Source organism: Trematomus bernacchii, unplaced genomic scaffold, assembly GCF_902827165.1.
Source record: "Trematomus bernacchii unplaced genomic scaffold, fTreBer1.1, whole genome shotgun sequence".
Lineage (NCBI taxonomy): Eukaryota > Metazoa > Chordata > Actinopteri > Perciformes > Nototheniidae > Trematomus > Trematomus bernacchii.
Genome location: NW_022987593.1, coordinates 8,454,862 through 8,462,599, shown reverse-complemented (window position 1 = coordinate 8,462,599; position 7,738 = coordinate 8,454,862).

Below are 7,738 nucleotides of genomic sequence, written 5' to 3'. Positions count from 1 at the left end.
TCTGCACCCCCTAACTTGCTCTCTGTCTCACTCAGACAATGTATGGTGCGCCATTTCTCTCTGTTACACCGACAATGCCCCCCCCCCATCCCATCCCCAGCTCCGCCAACCCCAACCACCCCCCCCAGCTCTTCTTCTGTGTCTATTACTGCTACTCACAGACCACGCTGTACTTTACTTCTTCACTCACTGGAGGCATCAAAGTTTAACGCCAACAACTTACAGCTGTCACTCAAATCTCATCTCTCACTTTCTACATTTCTGTGTTTCTCTCCCGGATCTCCAAGCTTTTCATCATGCGTTATAATCGTAATAATCTTTTTGTTTCACTTCCGTCCTTTCTTAACCTCTCTTTGAATCATTCTGAATCTTCAATCAACCAACATGAAAGTTCTGTAACACGTCAAAGTTATATCTATCCATCTATCTATCTATCTATCTATCTATCTATCTATCTATCTATCTATCTACGTATCTATCTATCTATCTGTCTATCTATCTACGTATCTATCTATATATCTATACGTATTATATCTATCCACCTATCTATCTATCTATCTATCTATCTATCTACCTACCTACCAACCTACCTACCTATCTACCTATCTATCTATCTATCTATCTACCTATTTACGTATATCTATCCATGTATCTATCTACGTATCTTCTATCTATTTATATCCATCCATCTACAAATCTATCTTTTTGGTCCTCAAGAACCTGTTCCTGCTTTGAAATGATAATCATAATTCCCTCAGCTGAACTGTACTGGTGACACGCAGGTCTAAGAGCCTGGAGGTATGCAGGTACGAAGCTCCGTCTGCTCTGCATGCACCCCTGAACGAATCAAAGAAAGAGCAGTGTGAGTGTTTGAGGACCTATCACAGTAAAGGGGAATGATTTTACGAAATAAAGAGAACAGTGAAGACTACAGTGATAGAGATACTAGTGATTCGCTCTCTGTTCGCAGAGCTGTTAGTAAAAAATCTAAACATTTCAGTGCGCTTTGACTCAGTTGTGAGCAGCGAGGCATCACTTGAAATCTGAAATGGAATATCTCCAGAGGAGTCGAATGCCAGGAGCAGGTGATAGCGAGCATTATACAGCCTTCCTTGAATATATATTTGAATAATTGAAAGCCACTTAGTCCCATTTGAATGCTTGAGTGTTGTGGATCAACTACACCTATGGAGGGGCGAGGTCAGTGTGGCTAGCAGGGACGGCATTTATGCTAAGGCTTCTAATATATTCATGAAATGTGAGCATATGAATTTTCCTCACGCAAATCACAACACACACAGAGCAACGGATAATTAAGGATTGTCGCATTGCTTTATTTCTGCAGGCAAAACATCTCTCACCCGCCCTCGACTCCACACCTTGTATGAAAAGCATAATTCTATGATAAAGCTAGTTTAGGGAAACCTAATGTTATATTAAAGCAGAGTTAATCAATGCAGGGGGAACCTTCTTACCATACATTAATATGCGCACCAGAATGCTTTAATGTGCAAAAAAGGGACCTTTTTTTGTTGGCCAAGAGTAGACATTATATTAATACAGGTTAATAAAACTTTGGGTTTCTTAATTTTTCATAGTGGTTAGTGCATATGTAAATATTTAATGAGGTCTTTATGCTCCAGATATTCCAACAAAAAGGTTAATAAGCTCGAAGATGGAGGAGAGGCTATATAATCGCTGGCTAGTCCTACAGAGAGAAGAGGAATGGCAAAGCAGTAATAAAAGACTCCCGAGAAATAAGTGAGCGGGAAGAGGAGCAACGCTTAAACTGCATTATAAAGTAAGATAAACACATATAAATGAATGCCTTCATCTTACAGTCTGTTATAAAGGTTGGTTGGTCGATTCTAAAAAATGTAGGGATGCAAAAATCATTTTTATCATTACCTGTCAGTGCTTTTTTTACTATTTATTACATTATAAAAGGTCAAAGAAATAAAGAAAAATCACCCATTAACATTGTGTTTTTTGACCAAACAACCCTTACAAATATGAAACTTTGAGAAAAGCATTAAATTCCTAAAGAAATTATAATAATTGGAACCAGAAAATATCTAAAATTTGAGGATTATAAACTATTTTTGGTTTCTGTCAATTGACTTATGGCTCTAATAAGATGAGACACAGAGGATATATTACAGCAGGCTTCTATATCAGGGTATATGCAGGAATCCTGAAGTCAAATTTAAAACCTTTTAAGACCTTTTTTAAGACCCTTTCCATACATTTTAAGACCTCATCGCCACTTCGAGTTTTACCCGGTTACATTGGCGACGCACTTTACCTCACATTTACTATATACAGTATTGATTGTCCTTCCTCCTTATCTTCCAACCATTTGGACGCAAACTTGCATTTCCCCATAATGATGTTGTTTAACAACCGGCGTAAACGGACCTTCGCGCGCTATCAAGCAGTGAGCGTGCGATGTCCTGTTCAGATGACGTCAAATCCAACGGGATGCCATTAATAAACTACACAGAATCACACTACACACCTACGCAATGATTACATTCAGGCAAACTGTAGAATACAACCTCTTTGGACAATTTATATACTTATTGAAAACAAGCTACAAAATGTAATACCTTGGAAAATGCCGTTTAATACTTTTTAATAGCCTTCATTTTCGCTAAATTGATTTATCAACTTTTAATACTTTTTAAGACCCCGCGGACACCCTGTATTTATGTGTATACATTAATAGTTGAATCAGTAACCAAACATACATATAAAAAAGTATTTTTACTGTACAGCACTTTGGCTCGACCAAAAATAGTTTTAAAAATGTGCTATATAAATAAAACTTGATTTGATTTGATACAACTGTATTACTTATCTCTATATTCAAATCAAATCAAATCAAGTTTTATTTATATAGCACATTTAAAAGCGATTTTTGGTCGAGCCGAAGTGCTGTACATGTAATAAAAACACATTACTACAATCACAATAAAAGACAATAATTTACAACAGAAATATAAAAAACTAAAACACAGGGAATAGTCAGGTGTCATACTCCGCTCTGACTAGAAGGCCAGAGAGTTATGGAGAGGTATTAGTTACCTGCATGAAAAATGAACATCATAAAGATATTCAATCACATGGTCAGCGACAGAAAGTAGCTGTCATTGACTCTCCTTGTAAGTTTGACATTTAATTTCAGCTTTACTAACTTACAAAGACCTTATAAAATAAAATCTACATATTGACACCGGCCTAGAGCTGGGAAAAACCAAATGTCACTTCAGTTTAAATCATCTTCCACCACTATGGTGCGTTGAAAGCCATGTCCCATCCAAAGCATATAGCTCTTTCCTTAATTAACACTCACACTGTGGTGTGTTGCAATATCAAATTAATATTTCAAAGCCTGCTTCGTTTTATGGCCGCTACCATTTGAATAGGCCTTAATAGAGTGACAAGACATTCCCACCAACCACTGTCCCATGAAAAATGCACAAGCCACTTAAAACCAATGGCCAGTCACAAGGAGACACTTGGCCCCTCAAGACAAACCATGACTTCTTTCCTGATGAGGGAAAAGAGGCATATTTTCAGCGCCTGCTGCGGAAACTAATGCCTTCCCCTGCACACACATCTGTTATGAAGATTGGATGAAATGGTTTGATAGTGAAACATTAGCTTCTTTTAAATCTCACGCCTGGTGAGCATTCTTCAAATGTAACGCAGATTTAATAATTAAAGTGCCCCATTCGCCATAATATTAATCGTCAAAGCCATCTGATAGTGTTCTTGTCCAAAGAAAAAGGCTTTGACTTAGATATTTGAACTAAACCTTTTGGCTGCAGAAGAGCTTATTGGGATTGGAAACACAATATTTAATAGAAAAAGAAGAGTTGTCATACATTTCAGAATCAATAGATCTGAAAGAAAGCAGGGTTAAAGGTCAAAAGACTTAATCTGGGGTAGCTCAAGGTAAGATTATTCACTAACTAATGTATGACGTCAGCTACTGAATGCTGTTGACCTCATTAAGTTGTGATATTGAGTCTCAAAGTGCTTTTTCATAGTATTTAAAGGACCCAAGGCCTTAATGCAATCAGCACTGAGAAGACACAGGTTTCGGACCTTTATCAGAAATCTTTTATCTGTCCTGCAGGAGCAACATTTAAAGCAACTGCAAAGGTATAGTTCAGATATAAGGCAAAAGTCAAACATAATATCTCAGATCTTTCCCTCTCTCTTCCTCTTTTAGTACAGTAAACTGCAGCACACTGATATTGCAGTAGTAGACAATATGAGCATGAGAGTTTCTCTACTGTCCTTCTTCATCTAAATTTGATTAGCCCGCGTTTGTGCTAATATGAAATGTCAGTCAAAACAACAGTGTTTACAGGAATGTAACATAATCAAGGCATGCAGTAAATACGGCACTTCTAACCGTGGAAACTGCTGAAATATTAAAACAAATTCGAGTCAAATAACATCTGGGGAGGTCTGGATACAGAGAGAGGAAGGAGACAGAGAGAAAAGCACAGAAGTTAGTGACTGTAGTGGGGGGATAAAGTAACAAAGCACCTGTTAGTATACACATTAACCCTTTTGTACATTGTTCAAAAAAAGGAACTTAATCATGACAATTGTCACTTAGAGTTTATATATGTTTTATAAACAGTAAAGTCAATAACTTACACAATAATTGGCAATAATGTATTGTTATAAGAAATTAGATAACACAAAATCCACCTGCAAACAACAACTGTGGTGTTGAGGCTGATGTCTCCATCCTCGGACTATTGTAACAATATGATAATATAGAACTGGTTTGTTTATGGTCTATCTCTATAACTTCTAATAACATCCATATCAAATGACAAGATGTAAAAAGATATATATTTATTATGAAGGGGACATTTCATCTTGGCCTCTTCTGTATAAACAGAAAATTAAAAAAATGTGGCTGTGGTGTTTAACCCTCTGGTATCATTCAAATGCACCACCCTACTTGGCTGTCCAAGAGTGATACCGGAGGGTTAAAGATACAAACTATAGTCCCTTTTAGTGGAAAATGGAACTGAAATATGTGCAAAATCTGAAAAATGTTCTCCCTGAATGAAAGGGTGCTTTAAGGATAAAAATGAGTGAGCCAAAAAGGATCTGTTGCTCATAGATTTTCATGAATCAAATTGTATCTGCAGTGCTGTCTCTCACAGAGAGCACCAAGTGTCAAGACATTTCCTGCACCATTAATTTAAACTTTCTGATGGAGTACATCACGCTTACACTTAGGAAAAGAAAACTACCAACCATTTCTTATCTCAGCCAATTCTCAGCAGATGCAGTTCGTACCACGTTGCATCGCCGTTACTACTCTATTAAGACCAGGGGTACAATTGGTGGTAGCTCTGCTTATTTCTTTCCTTAAAAAAACATAATCTGATATTAATTGGTTTTGCCACAAAATGTAACTATCATTTCCAGTACTACATCGTTAAGTAAATAAGATCAAAATTGCAATATAAAAAAAATGGGAAAAAATATTAACTTATACAGTAAAGAGCAAATATAAGCAAAATGTGGCATATTCACATTTGGCATATTAAGTTGACACCAAAATATGTTATTGGTATTTTATCTAAATGATTCTTTAGCATTGTTCAGCATATCCCTTACATGAAGGAGATTTTAAGCATGAAATGTTTCTCTGAGAATAAATGATGATGAGGATTGAGAGATTGCGGCACTAACAGAGGAAGAGATAAAAGGAATTTGGATTGACAGGACGAGACAGGAGAAGAACAGGACCCCACGCGATGGGGGGCACGAGAGGCCGTCTGCAGCGCTGCCTGATTGACACACACTCGCAGCGCTACTGCCAGCGCCCCTCCCAGAGTTTGGAGAAACAGAGAACAATACGCTCCGAATGTGAGCAGACAAATACACCTGTTCAGACGCCCCAAAATGACAGGTAGAAACACACAGAAAGACACTAACACACACAGGCGTACGGTGAGGACGAAACGTAAGATATTCTGTCATGTGTGCTATTTCTGAATCAAAGGTAAGGGAGATATGTATCTGTAGCAGGAGAGAAAAGCTAAAGCTAACAGATAGCTTTAACGCATAACGGAATAAATAACCGTCTGGAGGAGAAGATTAAAGAAGATGCTGGTTTATAATTAGCTAGTTGGCCCACAGCTAGGAATCTCTGGTACATCTTTGCTACTGGTGATGAAGTGTGTGTGACCGGGGGAAGGATTGAGCAACCTGTCACCCATAATTCACACATACAATGTACAGTGAGGATGTGGATGGGCCGTACACACTGTCAAAGACTCTATACGACAGTTTCTATGAAAAATACACTGTTTTTGTTCACAAGTACACAGATATTTTGGGACGGATAAAGAAAACAGTCACATTTCTTGCATGCACACTCAAGTATTAAGAGCTGAAGTCTCCATGTCACTTTTAGGCTAGCTCTCGTTCCACTATCAATCCATTTACCAGCCTTACTGACAAAAAACAACATGTTCTTGGGATTTGCAATCTTTATTCTAAGATAAAATAATACAAGCTATCAAATATTGGCTTAATGAATAAGCCTGGTGATATTCTTTATTTCTTTTTTTATGTCAAAACATATGACAGAAAGATAAAGACCAACCATGATGTGATCCTACTAACAACTTTTTGTTTCGTAGCCATAATATAAATTGTCTGAAACATAAATCTCAACTGTCCAAAAATGATGAAAAACACATCCACGAGCCACAGCGTTCCACTGAATAAAATGTCACTGCATTACAATAACATGGCCACTTTGAATTATTTTAAATCAACCCCACAAAGAGCTGGTGCTGTAAATACTCTCCACGACAACAATCAATCCACAGCTGAAAATAGAAAATGCATTATTTACTCCTGTTTGAAGAATGATTGGTAACTACGTGGCCCAGCTTTTCAAGGCAATACAAAGTATTTTTTTCAAACATGAAACATATTTTTGCTATCTAAAGATTCATTAAATAATTTATAAATTACTATCAGCCTTATCCTATAAAAGACAAAATCTCAGCTTTAAAAAACAACTGCAGCCGTGAAGCATTACCAGTGCATTGTTCACAAGTTGCATCATTGTCTTTCTCATTTATAATATGGACTCACAGTAATGTCTTCTTTACAATGTTTTAACCGTAATCTCTGCTGTTAAAACGTCTCTGCCGTCTTGCTGTTGTTAAAGCTGTGTCTGGACTGCAGAGATTGACACGTCCATTAAGACAACCACTTGACTGCGTCTGTCAACCCGGTGACATTTAACCAGACAGTCTAACGCTTGTGGGAGATAGTGTTTGTAAAATATATATATATACACAGTATAACACACAACTCACTGTCCCACTTTGCTCAGGAGTATAAAGAAAGTGTGTTATTAGATCAAAGCACTTTTGCATATATTCTACAAAAAACACAGTTTATGAAAAACGGACTAAGGTTTTACTAAATATCCTCTAACTTAAATGTGTTGTCTTTTAAACATATGTATTTGTATACACCTTTATATTCAGGTCTTAGTTTATACTTGCTCTCTTTTTTAGTAATGAAAGTTTAACATTATCTAATGCTGTCTTTTTTTGAAAAGCTGATAACAGTATATAAAATAAAGAACATTTAAATATATATATTTTTTTGTACTCTTTACTATCCCTGTAATAGATTGAGCCACTGTCCACATGACATACTCTCACATGTC